The 24,742-nt window shown below is 36.9% G+C and overlaps 1 long non-coding RNA gene and 3 pseudogenes across 1 annotated transcript; 1 reads left to right on the top strand and 3 right to left on the bottom strand.

Moving 5' to 3' along the window:
- Positions 1–2,218: 2,218 nt before the first annotated feature.
- On the bottom strand, positions 2,219–4,527 carry LOC107612907 (uncharacterized; annotated as a pseudogene).
- Positions 4,528–6,199: 1,672 nt separating this feature from the next.
- LOC148578631 (uncharacterized) lies at positions 6,200–8,476 on the bottom strand (annotated as a pseudogene).
- A 5,658-nt stretch (positions 8,477–14,134) lies between these two features.
- On the top strand, positions 14,135–17,240 carry LOC107636371 (uncharacterized). The gene is made up of 4 exons (XR_001619336.3): positions 14,135–14,737; positions 14,818–14,921; positions 15,009–15,153; positions 17,048–17,240. It is a non-coding gene; the product is annotated as an uncharacterized LOC107636371 (long non-coding RNA).
- A 5,049-nt stretch (positions 17,241–22,289) lies between these two features.
- On the bottom strand, positions 22,290–24,584 carry LOC107612915 (uncharacterized; annotated as a pseudogene).
- Between the last annotated feature and the right edge of the window lie 158 nt (positions 24,585–24,742).

Raw genomic sequence — 24,742 nt, 5'->3', positions numbered from 1 at the left:
TGAGAACGTTAATGGCATTAACTTTGAAGAAGAAGAGCATGGAACGTTAGTGGTAAAAGTAAACACCACTAACGTTAGCGAAGGGCAAGAAGACCCACATTAGCTTCCACGTTAGTTACATTAACGTGGGAACTAACGTGGAAGGAAAGAAAAACGCCAACGTTAGTGGAAAAAGTGAACGCCAATAACGTTTGCGAAGCCAAGAAGACCCACGTTAGCTTCCACGTTAGTTACATTAACGTGGGAACTAACGTGGAAGGAAAGGGAAACGCCAACGTTAGTGAAAAAGGTGAACGCCACTAACGTTTGTGAAGCAAAGGAAGACCCACGTTAGTGGCCACGTTAGTTACACTAATGTGGACACTAACGTGGGCAAAAGTCCCATCTGGCAGCCCGACCATGCCATCTTCAAACAAGAATAACTTGAGCCACAAAGCTCCAAATGAGGTGATTCCAATGGCATTGGAAAGTAGAATTCCAGATCTTGCCAGGCATATATGGCACTACATGGTGGACACTAAATTTGAGGGAGAAATCCCGCCCCGAAAATGCAAAGATGAACATGGTATCAACCTGTAGTAAGGCCAGCTGACCTCTTCACCTTCCAAGAAGTGTAACTCGAGCTGTAAAGCTCGAAATGATGCGCTTTTAAAGGCGTTGGAAAGTAGACATCCAGGGCTTTCCAACAATATATAATAGTATGGGGTAAACATTAATTTTGAGCTCCAAAACCTGGCAATATTAAGCCCCTGATCGCTAACGTTATTGTGACTCGCTTTTTCTAGTAACGCTAGCGACTATGCCAACGACCCTGTCCCCTTCAAAGGAGCATAACTTGAGTTACAGAGATTCAATTAAGGTAATTCTAGTTGCTTTAGAAAGCTGACATTCAGAGCTTTCCAACGATATATAATACTTTATAGTGGGCATGAAATTGGAGTACAAACAAGAGGCATCTTTTAAGCCCCAAAAGCACCAACTGGGTAGCAAGTGTGACGTTAGCCACACTAACTTCAGCACTAACGCCACACTTGTAGCATTAGTGTGGCTAACGGAAGCAATAAAGCCAAGTCACCCTGGACCTCAATTTGATTCACTTCTCTTTCAAGGACCACCCAACCTCAAGGAAGCAAGCCCACAAGTGTTAACCAATTAAGGCCACAAGAAGCATCTAGAATAGAAATTTTCATTTAATTGTAATTTGCTTTTAATTTCATTTCATTTTGTACTTTAGGAGAGCCTATATAAAGGCCTTAGTTTTTACATTCAAGATTCACTGAATCCGGGGGGATTGAAGAAGGGTCTTCGGACTCCCTCCCCTCACACACTTTTCCTTCTCTTTCTTTTCTTTGTACTTTTCATTTATGAATTTTGAAGTTTTAATTTTAGTTTTAATCTTCATCTTTACTTTTCTGCACTTTTTTTCTTTTCTATTTTGGTAGAGCAATGATCAACTAACTCTTTTCATTGGGTTAGAGAGCTCTATTGTGATTCAATGGATCAATTGTAGTTCTTATTCTTCTTCTTCTTTCTTTTCTCTTGATTTTACTAGAGAGCTTTCGATCTTCATCCAATTGGGTAATTGTCTCGGAAGAGAAATTGCTCATACTTGGATTTCCTCTGAACCTTGGAAGAAGAATGAGGAAATCATGCTAGAAATGCTCTCTCACATTGGATTAGGTTCGGGGTTGGATGGATATTGTGACATTTAATCCTACCAATACTTTGATCTATGAATGTGTGTGGTATAATCAGTGACCAAACTTCATCTCTTCTCATGAGAAATTAAATCAAGGAATTGGGAAATTGTTCAAGCTTAGAGAGATTGGATTGCCAAGGAATTGGGATCCAATCACTTAAGATTGCCAAGGAGATCAATGAATGCAATGATTGAGGAAGAGATGAGAATAAACTTGATCCAGAGGATTGCAATATCTCTTGATCCCAATATTCATTTTCTTTTTAGTTCTTACATTTACTTTTCTTGCCATTTTACTTTTCTACACTTTATTGCTTTCTTTACTTTTATGCCATTTATATTTCCTTGTTACTTATCACTCCAATATGATCCGTCTAACTAGGATAATCAATTTACTATTGATTGCTTAATCCGTTAATCCCTGTGGATACGATCCCACTCCATTGTGGGTTATTACTTGACGACAATTCGGTATACTTGCCGAGGAAAATTTGTTGAGAGACAAGTTTCCGTGCATCATCAATCTGATAAGGAGGCCTTCGATATGCTTTTTCGCCTCTTCAATAGCCCATCCATTAACTTGAAACACGCAGATTTATGCAAACTAACTCCTTTCTGCTCTGATTCTTGAAATAGTTTCATTGCCTCTTTGTACTTCCCTTGAGTACAAAAATTAGTTACCTGTTCTGAGTAATCCATGTCGCCTGAAATAAGTATTTGTGAAGTGTCTTCACTTATCATATTTGGACTTGTCTCTAGGAGTTTTGACATGAATTTCTTTGCTTCCTCAGTTCTCCCAGCATGAGTAAGTGCACCAATGATGGCAATATAAGTATATCGGTCCGGCCCCAATTTTTTCTTCTCCATCTCAGTCATGAGGTCAAATGCTTCATCAAGTTTCCCTTCTTTGCAAAGGACAGGAATCAACGTGTTGTACGTAACTGCATCAACGGGCTTACCTTTGATGATCCATGTGTTAAATAAATTAAAGGCCTTCTCGAACATACCATGTTTGCAAAGCCGTCAAAGAAGAATGTTACATGTAATAACATCAGGCTTGAATGAGTTCTCAACCATTCTGTTATAGAACAAGAATGCTTTCTCCAATGCTCCCTCCCAACAGAAACCATGAATAATTATGTTACACGTAGCTTCATCGGGGCCAAACCTTTATCCAAAAGCTCATTCAATTTATCTACAGTCTGATCAGTTTTTAAAGAATGGCACAACCCCCCAATTATAGTATTGTAAGTGACAACACTAGAAATGATCCCCTTCTTCTTCATCTCATCCCAAAGCTTCAGAGCTTTGTTTGTTTGATCATTTTTAAAGTATCCCATGATTAGAGTTCCATAGGTTACCTCATCGAGAATATAACCTCACTTTGTGGTCTTCACAGTCAACTCGTATGCCTCTTTGAGCAGCTTCTCCACGCACAATTTGTGCACTATAGTGTTCAGAGTCAAAGTATCCATCTTTAAACCTTTCCTCCCCATTTCATCCATCATCTTAAAAGCTTCTCCCAGATTTCCTGCTTTACAATAACCATTGATCATAGTATTATAAGTAAAACAGTCCGGTGAAAACCCACTCTCTACCATCTTTGCCACGACACAGCTGACTTCATCGATCTTACCTTCCTTACAGTACCACTTCACCATTATATTGTGAGTCACCGCGTTTGGCTTGACTCCCTTTCCCTTCATTTCCTCAACCAACTTAAATGCCTCCACACTCCCCCCCCCCCGCCCCCCGCGCCCCCACTGAAAACACCCGTCAATCAGAGTATTGTAGGTAACCTCATCCGGCATCACCCTCAGGCTCTCCATATCATCCCTAAGCCTAATCGCCACCTTAACCTTTCCCTCGTTGCACAAACTCCTCATGATTGTATTATAAGTCCAAATATCTGGTACCATGTCGTTTGCTCTCATCAACTCGACAACCTCGGCAGCCTCCTTCAACCACCTCAACTTACAATAGCCATGAACCAAGATATTATAGGTGTTCCTATTTGGGGAAACCCCGCTACCTTTCATCTCTAGCAAAACCTCCCTAACCTTACTCAATTGGCCCTTATGCATCAAGAATAGTATTGTAAGTGATATTATTAGGAGAACAAGTAAAATCAGTCATTTGGTTCATGAAGCTAAGAGCATTATTAAAATTATTATCAAGACAAGAACCATGGATCAAGATGTTGAAGGCGGTGGTGTTTGGGGTTATACCGAGCTTAAGGGAATCGTTAAAGACTTGTTTGGAAAGGTGAATAGTGTGGGAGGAATGAGGGTGGCGGCGGACGAGGGAGGAGATGAGGGAGTGGCAGGTGAGGAGGTTGGGTTTAATGCGGAGGCGCTTCATCTTGTTGAAGAGCTGGAAGGCGAGGTCGGGGTGGTCGGAGAGGGCATAGGCAGAGAGGGAGGTGTCGAGGAGTGGTTGCGGGAGACGGGGGCGGCGGAGGAGGAGCTGGTGGAGGGAGTGGCGGGGGTGGTCGGAGGAGATGAAGTTGAGGAGGAGGGAGTGGGCGGAGGAGTAGCGGCGGTGGACGAGGAAGCTGGGGAGGAGGGCGAGGAGGGGCTCAGGGGGGAGGAGAGAGAAGGGTGGGGAGAGTGGCGGAAGATGTGGAAGAAGGAGAGGAGGGTGGCCGAGTGGGTGCGGTGGAGTTGGGTGGAGGAGAGGACGGAAAGCACCGTGGGGTGGGTGAGATTTTGTATTAAGAGTTTGAGCGCGGAGTGGGGGTCAGGGTGGCTGGTGAGGATGGTGGTCACCGTTTTCAGCAGCTGAGCTTCTGATGAGGCTGCGGCAGCTGCGTCGGTGGTGGTGGTCATTTTTATCGCATTAGGGTTTAGGGTGGTAATCAGCTAAATGGGGAAAGAAAAAAAACACAAATGATGTCTGGTTCTAATGACCAAGCAATAAGCGGGAAAAAAAATCATGAGAACTAACCCGACAGATGTTGATGGAGTTGTCCACAGTATTGCATAAAAGCCATGCAGATTCATTGTAGGCAACCCAAACCTGTTATCCTACAAATAAATGAAATAATTAGGATACTCGAATAAAAAATACACTTTAACATGCTTATTCCCTAATTAAGTAACGAAGGGGGTATTTTTGAGTTTTTTTCCCTTAGACATTTTGTCTTTAATCATCTTAAGATCACTTAATGGCATGAATGCAAACAGATTATTTTCAAAACTTCTGACACTAACAATGCTATAGTTTCTGACATGGTTAAAACTTAGGAAGTCTATTAGCTAGAGATCCAATATGTAATTGTGAAGGCAAATTTATCTTATATTTTTATTTTTAGAAGCTTCACATTTTAATTTGGAGCGGAGGAAAAGGGGAAGGGGGATATAATCTTCTTATTGTATTGAGAATCAGTGAAAAAGTCTCGAATAAGACACCCTTTTTCCTCCTAAATCTAAATCTACTATCACATTTCTCTCCAAAACTCTAAACTGTCTTCCAATAAACAGTTCAGGGTATTAATACATTTGAACAAATCTCTCTCTTTTCTATTCTGTTACAAATTTATACACAATCTGCCGATTAGAGTGCTACATTAGTCCACAAAGAAGGAAGTTGGCCCTAATTTAGACATCTAGTAAATCCTGTCGTACTGGTGCAACCACAACATTGATATAGGAATCAAATAGTGTATTTTTTTCAGAGCTCATGACAATCACAGAGAAGACAAATAGGATGATATTCTAAGAATGAGAAAGTTCACAGTAAAAGAATTAATTTCGCTCAAATTAGAGGCACCCTAAATCCTACCACAAGGAGAAGCAAGATTTAATGAAAAAACAAAAAGTAAAACTTTTGATAGACGCGATGTTAAAAATAGAAAAATTAATTCAACCATATAGAAGACAGCTAAAATAAAATGATCCAGTCAAACATGAAAAGCAGAATACAGTATTTTTGTGGCTACACAAAATAAAATCAGACAGAGTGACGATTGTATTTATGAACAAACAAGGTGAAATTCAGTACACAAACCATGCTGGGTAGGCAACAGATTGGATAAGAACCTAGGACCTTCTGATCCTTCAAGAAACCCTGCTAAAACAGAACGCACCTTATTCCCAATGGTAGTTTGCTATTATTATCATTTAAAACATTAAAAAACAAGTGGACTCTATTCAGACCCCTAACATGTCTGTTGCATAATGGATTGCAGTGTGAGAATAGATCTATAATTTCTATTAAAGCGACACACTGTTCGTGCAGATAATAAAGCATATAAAACATCTCTTGAGGACATGAATAACTTTCTCTAACCTTTAACTATGGATACCATCCATAATAATTACCAGGGAAAAAAATATTGATTACACAGTCACAGTTTACAAACGCCATAAAATCTAATATAATATTGGAAAATTGGATACATACATGAAATAATGGATCGTCATCACAGCAAAACCACCAATAAAATGGGTTCAACATCATGAATATCAGGAATCCAAATGCCAATTTGAATTTATTGTATCAATCTGATAAGGACTCCTTCGATATGCTTTTTCGTCTCTTCAATAGCACATCCATTAACATGAAATACGCAGATATATTCAAACTAACTCCTTTCTGCTCTGATTCTTGAAATAGTTTCATTGCCTCTTTGTACTTCCCTTGAGTACAAAAATTACTTATCTGTTCTGAGTAATCCATGTCGCCTGAACCAAGCATTTGTGAAGTGTCTTCACTTATCATATTTGGACATGACTCTAGGAGTTTTGACATGAATTTGTTTGCTTCCTCAGTTCTCCCAGCATGAGTAAGTGCACCAACGATGGCAGTATAAGTATATCGGTCCCGCTCCAATTTTTTCTTCTCCATCTCAATTATGAGGTCAAATGCTTCATCAAGTTTTCCTTCTTTGCAAAGGACGGAAATCAACGTGTTGTACGTAACTGCATCAACGGGCTTACATTTGATGATCCATGTGTTAAATAAATTAAAGGCCTTCTCGAACATACCATGTTTGCAAAGCCCTCGAAGAAGAATGTTACATGTAATAACATCAGACTTGAATGAGTTCTCAACCATTCTATTATAGAACAAGAATGAATTCTCCACTGCTCCCTCCCAGCAGAAACCATGAATAATTATGTTACACGTAGCTTCATCAGGGGCCAAACCTTTATCTAAAAGCTCATTCAATTTATCTACAGCCTGATCAGTTTTTAAAAAATGTAACAACCCCCCAATTATAGTATTATACGTGACAACACTAGGAATGATCCCCTTCTCCTTCATCTCATCCCAAAGCTTCAGAGCTTTGTTTGTTTGATCATTTTTAAAGTATCCCATGATTAGAGTTCCATAGGTTACCTCATCGAGAATATAACCTCGCTTTGCGGCCTTCACAGTCAACTCGTATGCCTCTTTGAGCAGCTTCTCCACGCACAATTTGTGCACTATAGTGTTCACAGTAAAAGTATCCATCTTTATACCTTTCCTCCCCATTTCATCCTTCATCATAAAAGCTTCTCCCAGATTTCCTGCTTTACAATAACCATTGATCATAGTATTATAAGTAAAACAGTCCGGTAAAAACCCACTCTCTACCATCTTTGCCACGACATAGCCGGCTTCATCCATCTTACCTTCCTTACAGTACCACTTCACCATTATATTGTGAGTCACCGCGTTCGGCTTGACTCTCTTTCCCTTCATTTTCTCAACCAACTTGAATGCCTCCACACTCCCCCGCCACTGAAAACACCCGTCAATCAGAGTATTGTAGGTAACCTCATCCGGCATCACCCTCAGGCTCTCCATATCATCCCTAAGGCTAATCGCCTCCTTGACCTTCCCCTCTTCGCACAAACCCCTCATGATTGTAGTATAAGTCCAAATATCCGGTACCATGTCGTTTGCTTTAATCAACTCGACAACCTCGGCAGCCTCCTTCAACCACCTCAACTTACAATAGCCATGAACCAAGATATTATAGGTGTTCCTATTTGGGGAAACCCCGTTATCTTTCATCTCTAGCAAAATCTCCCTAACCTTACTCAATTGGCCCTTATGCATCAAGAATAGTATTGTAAGTGATATTATCAGGAGAACAAGCAAAATCAGTCATTTGGTTTATGAAGCTAAGAGCATCATTAAAATTATTATCAAGACAAGAACCATGGATCAAGATGTTGAAGGTGGTGGTGTTTGGGGTTATACCGAGCTTAAGGGAATCGTTAAAGACTTGTTTGGAGAGGTGAATGGAGTGGGAGGAATGAGGGTGGCAGCAGACGAGGGAGGAGAGGAGGGAGTGGCAGGTGAGGAGGTTGGGTTTAATACGGAGGCGCTTCCTCCTGTTGAAGAGCCGGAAGGCGATATCGGGGTGGTCGGAGAGGGCATAGGCGGAGAGGGAGGTGTTGAGGAGTGGCTGCGGGAGACGGGGGCGGCGGAGGGAGTGGCAGAGGTGGTCGGAGGAGATGAAGTTGAGGAGGAGGGAGCGGGCGGAGGAGTAGCGGAGGTGGACGAGGAGGCCTGGGAGGAAGGCGAGGAGGGGCTCCGGGGAGGAAGAGAGAGAAGGGTGGGGAGAGTGGCGGAGGATGTGGAAGAAGGAGAGGGGGGTGGCGGAGTGGGTGCGGTGGAGTTGGGTGGAGGAGAGGACGGAAAGCACCGTGGGGAGGGCGAAATTTTGGATTAAGGGTTTGAGCGCGGAGTGGGGTCAGGGTGGCTGGTGAGGATGGTGGTCACCGTTTTCAGCAACTGAGCTTCCGATGAGGCTGCGGCGGCTGCTGCGTCGGTGGTGGTCATTTTTATCGCATTAGGATTTAGGGTGGTAATCAGCTAAACGGGGAAGGAGCTGCTTCCCTTATTTTATTTATTCAATTTAATTATTTTTTATTTTATTACTTTATATCTTAAATAAATATAGTGTAATTTACCATCTACATTTTATCAAGATTTAATTATTCAATCAATTGTTCACCCAAAAAAATTATTAAATTAATTTATAATTTCTATTTAATTAGGCATTAATTTTTTAGCTTAATTTTGATATAAAATTGTCTCGTCATGTTTGTTATTATTTCTTAAATAATCATGCCAGTAATATAATATAAAATATGATTATTTTTGTTAACGTAATATTACATAATTAAATATATCATATATATGTCAAACTATTTTATACTAATAATATATTAAAATTATTTTATTTTCATGTTAAATTTTAATAAAAGATTAGCAGTAATATTCCAACTCAAATTTCAAATATTATTTAGTTGGACAACCTAGTATTCTAACAAATTTTAGTTGTCAAATTAATTTTTAACATTTTATTTTGTTATATATATTAATTTCAAATCAAATTTTGATAAAATGATAAATAAATCCATCTTTATTATTATTCTTATTTAATAAACACATAAAATTCTAAAATTTTAAAATTTATTTTTAGAGTAAAATTTTATATAGATCTTTGAGATTCAAATCATTACTCAGTGTGGTCTTTGAGATTTTAAATTTATCATTATAGTTTTTCATATATAACTCCGGACAATATAATAATCTTTGAGCAACTTTTTGATAATGTTTCAATAACTCCAGACACTACAATTGTCTTTGAGCATTTTTTGGATAAGGTGTTTGCTACGGTACGATGATAAATTCATACGTACCGATACATTTAAAATATGAAAAAATAATAACAAGCCACGTGGAATTTATTTTTCACATCAAAATTTAATTTTTATTTTTTTAAATATATATTATATCACCATTTTTATTAATACACCCATTTAATTAAATAAAAATAAAAAATATTTTTTATTTAATTTTATAAAAAGTCTTAAACATCCTTTTTTTATTTGATTAGACAAAAATATTCTTTTAAATTAACGAAATTTTAGAATTCAATTAATCCTAATTTTATAGTTTCAAATAATTTAAATAACAAAACAAAAACATATTAAAAAAATAAAAAATCAAAATTTCTTCATCTTCTCCAATTTCTTTAATCATTTGTGTTCCTTCTAAGCAAAACATATCAAAGAAACAATAAATCGATGGTTCTTTATCTTCTCCAATTACTTTGGCCCTCTAAAACAAAGTAGTAAAAATCTCAAATCAAAACCTTAGGTTCTTCGCTACGTTAATGTCTTTATTGACTTCAAGACCATGAAGTGAAAAGGTTGGACTACTTGAGAGTTAATAATTGAGATTGCATGCATTGTATCATCTTTAATTAATTCGTTCTGTTTCTATTATTTTCTATTTCCTTGTTATTTTTAATATAGTTATATATATAAACTTTATAGGAAAATAATTCAAATTTTGAATTTTAAATTTTTTCTTTTACAAAAGTTTACAAAATAATAATTCAATAAATAAGGCAGAAACCAAACAAGGATTTTATTAGATGTTGATATATATACTTTGAGAAACGGACAAATCGATTCTTAATTTTTTAGTCTGCACTTCTGTGGACATTTAAGTCTCTAAGGTTTTAAGAATACATTTAAGTTTTTTATTTTTTCAAAATTTGGACACATCGATCCCTAAGGCTAATTTGTTTTATTTTAAAAATTCTCCTACATGTATATTCATATCGACCAGGTCAGTACAACGAGAATTACGTTTAATTTTTCTATTAGATCTGACAGATCCAAGTGAACATAAGAGATCGATATATCCAAATTTAAAAAAAGTCAGTAACTTAAATATATTTTCAAATTTTAATATATTTAAATGTCCATATATCAAAATATCAAGGATCTATTTCTCCTTTTCTCTTATTCTTTTGATGGTCATCGTGTATGTCAAACCATGTCATGATTCCATTCCTAGAATCAACACGATCTAATAAAGGGAGAAAAATTATAAAGTAATAAAATAAAAAGTTAATCACTTGTAATTTTTATTATGTATGAGTTTTATTATTTTAATTTAAAGGTAACTAAATTTTTATTTTTTTACTTTAAAAAAGAGTGTGATTTATATATTATTATATAGAGATATTTCAATTTAGTTTAATTTTCGTGCATATATAGTAGTTTTCAATTACAACTGTGATATGTTCCCAAAATGTCAACATATAATGACTTTTGAATCCTTCACAAGACAATATTAAAGACTCACGACCGCGTCCATGTCTAACACAATATATTCTAAATATCTAGCTAAAACCATATATAAACAAGGTATTTAATTTCTAGAATATCTCTAGATATTAATTATTAATTCATTTACATAATAATAATAATAATAATAATAATAATAATAATAATAATAATAATATGTATATATAAAAGATTAATAATTAAATCAGTTATTATATATTATTTAATTTATTTTTAATATATATTTTATATTTAAATATGTATTTTTATTTTTAGTGTATACGCAACATATATTTGTAATAATGGATTTATAGTTGATGAACATGTTGATTGTATAATTTAGGATGCTATTGATTGTTAATTACAAACCTAAATATAATTCACGAGTCATGCATACTTTAATGGGCCGGGTAATATACTAATATATATACCCCAAGCAAGTATATATAGATATATAGTGGAGATGTAACTAACTATACATACATAATAAATCTGAATGTTTTGGTGGCCATTGATAACATGCCACTAATACATACCAACTATAGGGTATAGGGGGAGTCACATTCTTCAGCATATAGAATCATTGCCATTCTGAAAACTATAACAAATTCAAGAAATTCACACAAAGATCCCATTATACATATGGATACATCTATCAAGACTAAGATTAACTGCTCCGCTAGGAAAATAATAAAAAATCTAAATAATGTAAATAATGGATTTTAAATTTAGTCCAACATAAAAAAAAATAAGAAATTTTTTAAAAAAAATTCATCAACACACCCTCTTTTTCTTCAAATCGTCTGCTATCCCACTCTCATTAATTATCCCATTTCTTTGGTGTTAGAAGCTCTCTCATCGGTCATCATCGTTTATCTCTGTAGCCCTTTTTCCCATCATCGTCGTGGAATCGTCATCAAACAACTATTCATATAGTTATTAAAATAATCATCCGACTACCTAGTAAAATGATTATCCAACATTTGTTAATTGTATATACTTAAACTGAATCGAATAAAATAACCATCCAATTAAGAATTAAAATACCATCTGCATACCTAGTAAATTGAACATCCAGCACATTTGCGGAGTGAAAAGAGTCGACAGCGATGCATAGAGGCAGGGGAGGAGATCCGGCGACGGAGCAGCCACGCAACGACAACTTCGGTTAGACGAGGTTGCGAATCTGCTCCGTGGACTTCGAACCCAAACGCGCAGCGGTCAGAGATGGAAGAGGAGGAGGAGTCGAATCAGTGGGAAGAAGAGTGGCGTCGATGAGGTGCAGCACAACAACAACAACGGCGCATTGGGGAGGACAGATGACGAGGATAATGTGCGTCTCGAATAGCGCAACAGGAGGCAGCGACCTGCGGTGGGACCTACACGGTCGGCGACATGTGGGCAGCGGTAATAAGGACGCACGGGCCTGCTGCGGCCCCGTTGCTACGGTGCGTAAGCGAAACGCGGAGAGGCTAGGCGTTGTCGGCTGGGCGGTGTCGGATCGGACAGCACAGAAGTGCAGCGGCGCCGAGGTGACTCTACGGACCAGAGATCGCAAATGGAGAATGAGAGGTTAGCATAATATTAGGAGTAACTGTGCCAATTATAATTTGGTTTAATTACAAATTCTTATTTTTAAAATTTTAAAATTTAAAATTTAAAATAATTAATTAATAATCTGATTTATGATTTTAAAATTAATTTCTTTTTTTATTCCATTATTCATATTTTTATTATTCTTCTATACTTTTTCTGAGACTAAAAAGTAAGTCATGTATGTGAGGCTGCAAATAACATAGAAAATTATAAGAAAGAAGCTAACAAGGCATTACTTTTTGTTGCACGCAGTCAATGTAAAAGTTCATTTTCAGTTTCAAGAGTACTACTATAATTATTCCATCAGGACTTAGAAATAATAATCAACTAATTAATTTCGAGTGACGTTAGGATTTCAACTAAAATGCCGTACTAAGGGGGAAGCATCACTTGACTAGTGTGTATATATATATATATATATATATATATATATATATATATAGCTTAGTGGATGAACTTGGAAAAAAATAAAATAAAATAAAATCAGGTAGTACGAGAATTGAATGATTAAAACAAGACAAAATATTTTTAGAAATGTTTAGCAAGAGTACATAGATTGCGTAAATGGATTGTGTCACGAAATTAGCTAAAAGTTAAGGAACACTTTAATTTGTCGAGTCTATCTGAGTTGATACAAGAAATATACCTATGTGAGAAATGTTTTGTTTTTGTATACTGATGCGAACTGAAATACAAACACTTCAATCCATGTAGATTTTAAAGTTTATTATTAATGAGTTAATTTGTTCATTTTGAACGAAAAAAAGAGAACTATTATTTGAATGTTTTAAAAGTTTCTAGACAAAAGAGCACATAACATAGTGTAAAATTGAAGGATGTAAATTAACTTAAAAAATATATTTATTTTATTCAAATATAATATTTAATCTTTTTATATTTTATAATATCAAATATTATTTATATATTATTAACAAATTGAATTTATATTTCAATGATACTAAATATTTGGGCGGATGTATATATATTATACGAATATTCATATTAAAAATTAAGAGTGTTAGTTGGACAGATAAAATTATCCTATCACTAAATTTGATGTTATTCTGTATGTAGGTTGAATTGCTAATCTATAGCGACTGAAATACAGCGAGTTGGATATCCACAGATGTAAATAGTGCTATCAGCTCCTTATCGATGCATTATTTTTTTTTTGTTGTAGGTGGTGAATGTATGTGTTTATTTTTAAGTGCTTTACTATTTACTTGAAATCATAAGCTTGGAGAATCTTTGAGATGGCTGGATTAATTTAATTTGCACATTGAAAAGTTAGCAGAGGATAGTGTAAGACTCCTAATTTTAAAAAGTTATTAATTAATTATTTATGATCTATTATATTTGTTTAAGATTATATTTTTAGAAATTTTTATACACAAATTGAATAAATTCTTATTTACTATTTAGAGTCTTTATAATTGAAAAAAAAAATAACGAATATTTTATATACTTTAATTTTAAATATTTAGATTTCTAACCTTACTTTATAAATAAAAAAAAATTAATTTACTTAACTCCAATTTTTGTTAAATTAACATTTAAATGAAAATAATTTAAAAATTGTATTTAGAAGGTATTTTTGAGATAAATACTCTATATTTAATTTGGTTTTCAATTATTATTCTATTTTTATTTATTTTATAAAATTACATTATTATCCCTATTTTTATTTAAATTTCCTAATCTACCCCCACACCACCCCAAACCCTAACACTACACTCACCTCACCCCACTCACCCCCACTCACCGTCACAGACTAACGCGCACACACACGCTTTGGAAAAGAAAGAAAGAAAGGAAAGAAAGAAAGAAAAGAAGAAAGAGAGAGGGAAACGAGGAACCGAGAGGGAGGGGGCGCCGAGGATGAAGGAACGCTAGGAGAGGTGGAGCTCGCCGCCACCATCGCATCAGCGCCTCGCCGCCGTCATACTCGCAGGCATGGAAGAAGCCCTTCACTGCCGCTGCTGCTCGTGAAGCCGACGCCGTCGCGGGTTAGAACTGGGGCGAGAGAGAAGGTCGCGAAGGAGGAGAGAACCGCGCCGTCCAGTCGCCGTCTGTGAAGCCTGGGTCGCCGTCCACGCTCGCCGCCGCCGTTTGTCCTCCCCACTGCCAGACGCCGTCGCCGTTTGTGAAGAAGAGAGGGAGCTCACCTTGCCTTCAGGTCCGCCACCAGATCCGCCGTTGGAGTCCCGAACAGAGGACGAGAGAGAGAACCGTCGCGGAGCTGCCGTCGCCGCCGTGTTGCTGGCTCCGCCATCATTATGCTCGCGCTCTGCTGTGTCGCCGGAGCTCCACGCCGCCGTTGCTGCCGCTAAGAACCGCCACTGAAGTCCTTTTTCCCTGGGTAAGCCTTATCGTCTCTGAACCTTCGAAATCAGTTTTCCGTCATAGCCTATTAGAGTAACTGAGATGATGGTAATGTAGGGCCGAGTTGTGGTTCTTGCATGCTGAGTTCAGTACCCGTGCATGCGACATCAAGTTGCTGCGTCGTCAACGGAGTCGCCGCCGTTCCGTTTTTCCGGATACTCGTAGGTTCAGTAAGCCTTTCCCTGTTCCGATTTTTAGTCACTATTCTGTGATATATGTTTAAGGTCCTTGCAACGTTAATGTTTTAGGTTGAGTTCGGTTCTTACGTGCCGTGGTTAAAGTTGCTGTGTTTGCTGTGAAAGAGATTAGGGCTGAGGTCTAAGTTGTCGTTGATTTTGGGCTGAGCAAAAAGAGTTCAGTTGACACGTGTGGGTTATGGTTTTGCTTATCGAGGTAGGGGCTTTTTTTCAAAGAACTTAATTTCATGATTTGGAGATGTTATAAATGGATATTAATGTGATAAATGTACTTTTAGTGGTTGTATAAGCCTTATGTATTGCTGGGCTGTTTTGGGATGAACGTGTTTGTGGTTTGATTGGATTGTGGTTTGATTTGGTTATATAGTTGGTTGCTGAAATATTTTCTTACAATTTTGGAAAAGGAGTTTGGTTCATTGAAAATGGATTGAGTCTGGATTTGATTTCTTGAATTATGAAAAGGATATGAATTTTCGAAATTAGTCTGGTTTTAAACTGATTTGGTTTTGAACCTGTGGAAGGGGTTGTATAATGGTTTGGTTGGGACCCGAAATGGGTGGCAAAGTCCAAGTTTTAGGGGAGATACTGCCGAATTTTTATAAAAAATTTAGATTCTGTTTTAAAATGTGATTTAGAAAAGGATTGGGATTTGAGAGGTTCTACGAATTGGTTCTTAATTTATTAAGAAATTGGTGTTTCGAGTTTAAGCTGTTTAATAAAAATTTATGTTTCCCGATTGATTTAAATATGAAGGGGCCTATGTTTTGAAGTTTGATTAAAGAAGTACTTTTGGAAGAGTTTTAGTGGATTTTAAAAGAAGTTGAACTTTGATTAATTATGTTTGTTTTGCTTTTGAAGTATTCTTTAAATTTTGACTTAACAAGACTAAACAACTCCGAGCTTTGGAAAGGTTTCCGATTTACAAACGAAATGAAACTGGCTTTGAAGCATAAATAAGTTGGTTTTGAAAGTGGCTCGGAACTTTTGGCCTACATGCCTTGGTTTTGGTTTTAAGTCTCCATTTTAAATGATTTCAATTTGAGTAATTATGATTCTGAGGATTTCTAAAGAGTTTGAGAAGTGAGGCAGGTTATTCTTCCCTAAAGTCTTGTGTCTTCTCAAAGAAAGTTCCATTTTAAGGTGATGATTGAAATTCTCTTGGAAGTTTTGTAAAATGTTATATTAAGCGATTACGATTTGAAAAGGAATTGATTTTGAGGGAAGTTGAATTATGAGTTTGAAGAGATTTGAGAAATAAAAAGTGACTTATGGCTTGAATAATGATTGGTTTGATATGAATTGCTAATGAAATGCGGAAATGATGATGGATGAATGATTATGAATAAACATATGTGGCTTTCGCACGTTTATCTGAGATACGAGTTCCCTGGGTAAAGAACCGTGGTTTGCCACCACGTGTTCCAGGTTGGGTCTCGATACTCTGTTGACCCTACGTCGTAAGGGTGACCGGGCACGTATAAATTCCCGGGTATGGATAGCTCCCAGTGAGTGATTTGAATGATATATGAATGTAAAATCTATGTATAGACTTATGGGGATGCGCGACAGGGGACGGTCTAAGGACAATTCAGACTTGTCGGGTTGGTTGGATAACTGACAGATGAGCCTCATTAGCCATAGGACAGGCATGCATCATATGCATTTGTATGCTTTGTTTGGGTTTGCACTTGTTTGGGTTTGCCTAATTGCTAAACTGTTCTTAACTGCTACTTGAACTATTTGCTGTAATTGCTACCTACTTGTGCTTTCCTTGTCTGTCTTGCCTGTGTTTGTCCTGATGTGCTACATTTGAGAATGAACTTTGGTGCTGAATTAATGATTGTGTTGTTGATTGCGTGATTGGTTTCTGATTGAGATTTTCTATTAAGAAAGGAACGGTTTCGGATTTCTGAAAGATTAAACGTTGTTTCTTTGAAGAAGTTTTGAACGTTTACTTATTGGTTTTTAAAAGATTCATAAGGCAATGATAATCACTGAGCTTGAAAATAGTTTTCTTATTAAATATCTTCTTATGACAACTTTGAAACTCTGTGGTGAGACCGTGTGGTTAGGTTCTCACCCCTCTACAGCTTTACCTTTTCAGGAACCGGAAGAAGAAGCATTAAGAGGAGTTATACTGCGTTTGGTTTATATGTTGTTGAATTAATTAGATTATTCTCTTCCCTCGTCTTTGTTATTACAATTTTGTAAGAGGGATAGGAGTTGTATGTTTTATGTATATTATATTATATGATATTATGTAAGAAGTCTTGTATTTGAATCTATGTGTTTGTTTTTTTAAGATAAATTTTTATTTTCGGTTTTAAAAGTAATCAGCGATACGGTTTGTAATATTTCTTGCTATTAGAGTGGCGCAGCCGGAAGCGTGACTTTCTGGTAGTGAGAGTGTTACAGATAGCATACGTTTCAATAATATTTTTTTTTGACAATGTAAAGAGGTAGCATTCGTTCATGAATAGGGCGCATAATATCTGAATAGGCCAAATTACATATAAACGGAAGTGCATCTTCCATCCACACTGTATTTGAATTAGTAAGAGTCATTTGAGTCAATTCATAATTTTTGCAAAAGAATTTAAGATGAGTTAATTTGTCTAGATAGCAAGAGAATTTAGTATAGTAAAAGAGAAAGGGGTTAAAGATGAGATGAGAAAAGAAGCAAAGATATACAAAAATCATTGAATGAGGGAGCAACTTGGAGGGAGAGTATAACAGAGACACTCCAAGAAAACTAACTTGTTGCATAATTTCTACTCACTCAATTAACTAGGTTTAGTTGCTCTAATCTCTATATACAAAGAAGTGAAGTCGTAATTAACTCAGTAATTAGCTTGCTAAGTTTGGCAACTTGGCTGATCAGTAACATGCCCCCTCAAGCTAGAATGTCTTGGCATGTAAAAGTCAAGAATTCGAAGCTTGGAAGTGCACGAGCGAAAGGGAGCTGGAGCTAAGGGCTTGGTGAGGAAGTTAGCGACTTGTTCAGCCGACGAGACAGATAGCAAATGGATTACACCTTCAAGAAGCTTGTCACGGATGATGTGGCAATTGATTTTAATATTTTTGTCCGCTCATGAAAGATTAAGTTAGCTGCAATGTGTCTGGAAGATTGGCTATCACTGTAGACTGGGGTTGTTTGTGGGTGAGGGATCTTTATATTGGTGAGTAAATTTCGTAGCCATTGAACTTCTCTTGTGGCTTTGGCTAAGGCTCTATATTCTGCTTTTGAGGAGGAGTTGGAGACTGTTTGTTGCTTCTTGCTTTTTCAGCTGATCAAAGCGGTTCCAACGAAGAAGCAGAAATCTGTGATTGATCTTCTTGAGTCTGGACACTATGCCCAATCAGCATTTGAGTAGCTAGTTAGGGTAAGATCTGAATTTGCAATTGGGAAGAACAGGCCATTGTCTGGTGCCATCTTCAGATATTATTATTATTATTGAGTTACTATATATATATATATCTAATGAATAAATTTATCATTACTTTTGTCCAACAAATTATGGTACAATATGATTGTGCAATTAATAATAAGAATAATAATTTTATTTTACTTTTTTTTGGACGAAAGACTGTTATGTCTAATGGAGAAAAATGTTAGAAATTGATCTGTATATTAATTTTTTTTGGAGACTAAAATATCTGTTTTTAAAATTCTTGGAGACTAATATAAGTAATTATTCTGCCAAAAAATGAACTAAAAACTAATTTGTCTGTCAGAATAAAATTATGAAGATGTTTTTGTGTAAATTTTTTGGGAGACTAAAATATCTGCTTTTAAAATTGGGAATCGATTTGGATAATTACTCCAACTTTTTTAATATCAATCTTAGTAGATCCTCAGTTCCCCTTTCTTATTAAGGGGTCTCAGGTTCGAGTCTCATGTAGTACAAGCTTGACCCAAAAAAAAAGGATATAGTGTGTGTGGGTGTAGTGTGTGTGAGTGTGTAACCTAGGATTTGGGGGTTGTCCAATCCATTGACCCAAAAAAAAAAGTCATCAATGGTTTCTGGTTCTTCCTGCCAGCATTGGTTTTCATTGCTCAACCAAAACTTAATGCTCTTAATTGAGCATGTGTAACAAGAATGAAGTACAGATCATGATGCATAAATTACAAAGATAGAATTCTTTGATCTTTCACATAATCATGTATAACCTCTTCATTCTATGTTCTTGTGCTTTACCCTATGAATATCAATGGAAGTAAATACGAGAATCTATGGACATATTTTCAAGGACAAAACAAGATGGACCTTACTTGCCTTTTAGCTCATAACCACCATTGCTATGTCACCTCATAAAGACAAACAAGGGCCCTTAATTTGCTTTCTGGCCTGCTGTTCAAAATTACTAAAGTTCTAAGCAAACTATGATCTGTAAAGTGGTAGTATAACATTGGATAAGATGACCCTTGATACTTCTGCTAACTCTTATGGCAAAGTGATCGGTGGGCAGTGGCGGCGATAAAATTATCTGCTGCTGTACCATATCCAACTAACTTCTCAACAAAAAGTATTCTCCTAAAAAAATCAAACTTCAAAATATACAAGTTGTATACACTTCCTTGTCACATGTTAAACAAGGTAGCTAGACAGAGGACCTTGGCTGAGATATCCGGAACAGCTGCCAAGCGATGTAGGACCAAGCGGTAGCACTGATTCAAACAGTAAATTACTGTCATTCGCCAGAGTAAATTGCCAGAATTGTTAGTTATACATTATTATGCAACTCAAGGTTGGAGCAGTCTCAACTTTTAGTTCACAACTTAGATACATAATTGCCAGAAAGAACTAAAAGAAAATGAAGATCTTCAACTATAAAAGGTTTTTACTGATCAAATTATTATAAGAGGCCCAAAAATACAATTATTATTTACTGAGGCATGATCCTAAAGATCATAAAAAACAAAAGATATAACCCTTTTTCCATATGAATGCTGACAGGATTGTCCTATAGTTTGGTCCATGCACTCAAATAGGTCCTTGTCCTAGTTTGGACTAGATCCTAATTCATTTATAAAACATGTTAGACACCCAGGTTACCACTTTTTACAAAGCGTCAAAGCCTTTTTTAGGCTTTTGCATACCAACTTGTATAACTAAACAATGCATACTATATTAGTGTTCTTATACTCATATATAATGCATTATTTATTTGATTTAGAAAGTTAAATGTTGAAATTGTAAATTTGTTTGAAGGTCCTAGATCTTTTAATAGAATTTTAGGTCAATACCTGATCTTAAAAATGATCACCCTAGGCTTTAAAAAAGGACCTATATTAAGCATATAGGCAAGGCCTAAGCCATCTATTTGAAATCAAGAGGCCTGTTTAAGACAACCTAGCTTATTTTCACCCCTTGGATAGAATTCTTTTTTTTTTTTTTTGGGTTCGATAATAAAAAGTGAGGTGAAAAAAAGAGAGAAAACTATAAGAAAGATTGAAGATAAAAGGATGCAACCTTTTAAAAACACATTTACTTTTGCAGGAAAGACCTTGATTTCATAAACACTGAAAAGAAAAAGCCAAATAAAAGATGGAGAGAGACAATGCATTTCTTTAACCATACATAATACATTACTTTTGGAGGAAGGACCAAATTTTGATATCCTCATATTAGAGACTCAGAGTATAATTGAAAAAAAAAACGAAAGTGATTGAGTGTGAATTTTTTCCCCTACCCCCCAGCCCCCAACCCCTACCGAAGAAGGAAAAAAACACAAATGATGTCTGGTTCTAATCACCAAGCAATAAGCGGGAAAAGAAAATCATGAGAACTAATCCGACAGATGTTTGCATAAAAGCCATGCAGATTCATTGTAGGCAACCCAAACCTGTTATCCTACAAATAAATGAAATAATTAGGATACTCGAATAAAAAATAAACTTTAACATGCTTATTCCCTAATTAAGTAATGAAGAGGGTTTTTTTGAGTTTTTTTTCCCTTAAACATTTTGTCTTTAATCATCTTAAGATCACTTAATGGCATGAATCCAAACAGATCATTTTCAAAACTTCTGACACTAACAATGCTATAGTTCCTGACATGGTTAAAACTTAGGAAGTCTATTAGCCAGAGATCCAATATGTAATTGTGAAGGCAAATTTATCTTATATTTTTATTTTTAGAAGCTTCACATTTTAATTTGGAGAGGCGGAAAAGGGGGAGGGGGGATATAATCTTCTTATTGTATTGAGAATCAGTGAGAAAGTCTCGAATAAGACACCCTTTTTCCTCCTAAATCTAATTCCACTATCACATTTCTCTCCAAAACTCTAAACTATCTTCCAATAAAGAGTTCAGGGTATTAATACATTTGAACAAATCTCTCTCTTTTCTGTTTTGTTACAAATTCAGACACAACTCTGCCGATTAGAGTGCCACCATTAGTCCACAAAGAAGGAAGTTGGCCCTAATTTAGACATCTGGTAAATCCAGTCGTACTGGTGCAACCACAACATCGATGTAGGAATCAAGTAGTGTATTTTTTCAGAGCTCATGATAATCACAGAGAAGATAAATAGGATGATATTCTAAGAATGAAAAGGTTCACGGTAAAATAATTACTTTCGCTCAAATTAGAGGCACCCTAAATCTTACCACAAGGAGAAGCAAGATTTAACGAAAAAATAAAAAGTAAAACTTTGATAGACGCGATGTTAAAAATAGAAAAATTAAGTCAACCATATAGAAGACAGCTAAAATAAAATGATCCAGTCAAACATGAAAAGCGGAATGCAGTATTTTTGTGGCTACACAAAATAAAATCAGACGGACTGACGATTGTATTTATGAACAAATTAGGTGAAACTCAGTACACGGACCAGGCTGGGTAGGCAACAGATTGGATAAGAACCAAGGACCTTCTGATCCTTCAAGAAATCCCGCTAAAACAGAATGCACCTTATTCCAAATGGTAGTTTGCTCTTATTATCATTTAAAACAATAAAAAATAAGTGGACTCTGTTCAGATCCCCTAACATGTCGGTTGCACAATAGATTGCAGTGTGAGAATAGATCTATAATTTCTATTAAAGAACCACTCTGTTTGTGCAGATAATAAAGCATATAAAACATCTCTTGAGGACATAAATAACTTTCTCTAACCTTTAACTATGGATACCATCCATAATAATTACCAGGGAAGAAAATATTGATTATACAGTCACAGTTTACAAACGCCACAAAATCTAATATAATGTTGGAAAATTGGATACTTACATGGAATAATGGATCGTCATCACAGCAAAACCACCAATAAAATGGGTTCAACATGGTGAACATCAGGAATCTAAATGCCAATTTGAATTAATTGTGTCAATCTGATAAGGAGGTCTTCGATATGATTTTTCGCTTCTTCAATAGCCCATCCATTAACTTGAAATATGCAGATTTATGCAAACTAACTCCTTTCTGCTCTGATTCTTGAAATAGTTTCATTGCCTCTTTGTACTTCCCTTGAGTACAAAAGTCAGTTATCTGTTCTGAGTAATTCATGTCGCCTGAACCAAGCATTTGTGAAGTGTCTTCACTTATCATATTTGGACTTGTCTCTAGGAGTTTTGACATGAATTTCTTTGCTTCCTCAGTTCTCCTAGCATTAGTAAGTGCACCAATGATGACAGTATAAGTATATTGGTCCGGCCCTAATTTTTTCTTCTCCATCTCAGTCATGAGGTCAAATACTTCATCAAGTTTCCCTTCTTTGCAAAGGACGAAAATCAACGTGTTGTACGTAACTGCATCAACGGGCTTACCTTTAATGATCCATGTGTTAAACAAATTAAAGGCATTCTCGAACATACCATGTTTGCAAAGCCCTCGAAGAAGAATGTTACATGTAATAACATCAGGCTTGAATGAGTTCTCAACCATTCTGTTATAGAACAAGAATGCTTTCTCCAATGCTCCCTCCCAACAGAAATCATGAATAATTATGTTACACGTAGCTTCATCGGGGGTCAAACCTTTATATAAAATCTCATTCAATTTATCTACAGCCTGATCAGTTTTTAAAGAATGACACAACCCCTCAATTATAGTATTATAAGTGACAACACTAGGAATGATCCCCTTCTCCTTCATCTCATCCCAAAGCTTCAGAGCTTTGTTTGTTTGATCATTTTTAAAGTATCCCATGATTAGAGTTCCATAGGTTACCTCATCGAGAATATAACCTCGCTTTGCGGCCTTCACAGTCAACTCGTATGCCTCTTTGAGCAGCTTCTCCACGCACAATTTGTTCACTATAGTGTTCAGAGTAAAAGTATCCATCTTTAAACCTTTCCTCCCCATTTCATCCATCATCTTAAAAGCTTCTCCTAGATTTCCTGCTTTACAATAACCATTGATCATAGTATTATAAGTAAAACAGTCCGGTGAAAACCCACTCTCTACCATCTTTGCCACGACATAGCCAGCTTCATCCATCTTACCTTCCTTACAGTACCACTTCACTATTATATTGTGAGTCACCGCATTTGGCTTGACTCCCTTTCCCTTCATTTCCTCAACTAACTTGAATGCCTCCACACTCCCCCGCCACTGAAAACACCGGTCAATCAGAGTATTGTAGGTAACCTCATCCGGCATCACCCTCAAGCACTCCATATCATCCCTATGGCTAATCGCCTTCTTTACCTTCCCCTCGTCGCACAAACCCCTCATGATTGTATTATAAGTCCAAATATCCGGTACCATGTCATTTGCTCTTATCAACTTGATAACCTCGGTAGCCTCCTTCAACCACCTCAACTTACAATAGCCATGAACCAAGATATTATAGGTGTTCCTATTTGGAGAAACCCCGCTACCTTTCATCTCTAGCAAAATCTCCCTAACCTTACTCAATTGGCCCTTATGCATCAAGAATATTATTGTAAGTGATATTATCAGAAGAACAAGCAAAATCAGTCATTTGGTTCAAGAAGCTAGAGCATCATTAAAATTATTATCAAGACAAGAACCATGCATCAAGATGTTGAAGGTGGTGGTGTTTGGGGTTATACCGAGCTTAAGGGAATCGTTAAAGACTTGTTTGGAGAGGTGAATGGAGTGGGAGGAATGAGGGTGGCGGCGGACAAGGGAGGAGAGGAGGGAGTGGCAGGTGAGGAGGTTGGGTTTAATATGGAGGAGCTTCATCTTGTTGAAGAGCTGGAAGGCGAGGTCGGGGTGGTCGGAGAGGGCGTAGGCAGAGAGGGAGGTGTCGAGGAGTGGCTGCGGGAGACGCGGGCGGCGGAGGGGGAGCTGGTGGAGGGAGTGGCGGGGGTTGTTGGAGGAGATGAAGTTGAGGAGGAGGGAGTGGGCGGAGGAGTAGCGGCGGTGGACGAGGAGGCCGGGGAGGAGGGCAAGGAGGGGCTCAGGGGAGGAGGAGAGAGAAGGGTGGGGAGAGTGGGGGAGGATGTGGAAGAAGGAGAGGAGGGGGGCGGAGTGGGTGCGGTGGAGTTGGGTGGAGGAGAGGACGGAAAGCACCGTGGGGAGGGTGAGATTTTGGATTAAGGGTTTGAGCGCGGAGTGGGGGTCAGGGTGGCTGGTGAGGATGGAGGTTACCGTTTTCAGCAACTGAGCTTTCGATAAGGCTGCGGTGGTTGCTGCGTCGGTGGTGGTGGTCATTTTTATCGCATTAGGGTTTAGGGTGGTAATCAGTTAAACGGGAAAGGAGCTGCTTCCCTTATTTTATTTTTTCAATTTAATTTTTTTTATTTTATTACTTTATATCTTAAAAATAGAAAAATTAAGTCAACCATATAGAAGACAGCTAGAATAAAATG

Source organism: Arachis ipaensis, chromosome B1, assembly GCF_059453495.1.
Source record: "Arachis ipaensis isolate K30076 ecotype BB chromosome B1, ASM5945349v1, whole genome shotgun sequence".
In the NCBI taxonomy this organism is placed as follows: Eukaryota; Viridiplantae; Streptophyta; class Magnoliopsida; order Fabales; family Fabaceae; genus Arachis; species Arachis ipaensis.
Note: the sequence above shows the minus strand (reverse complement) of the source record. Positions and strands in the feature narration are given on the sequence as shown.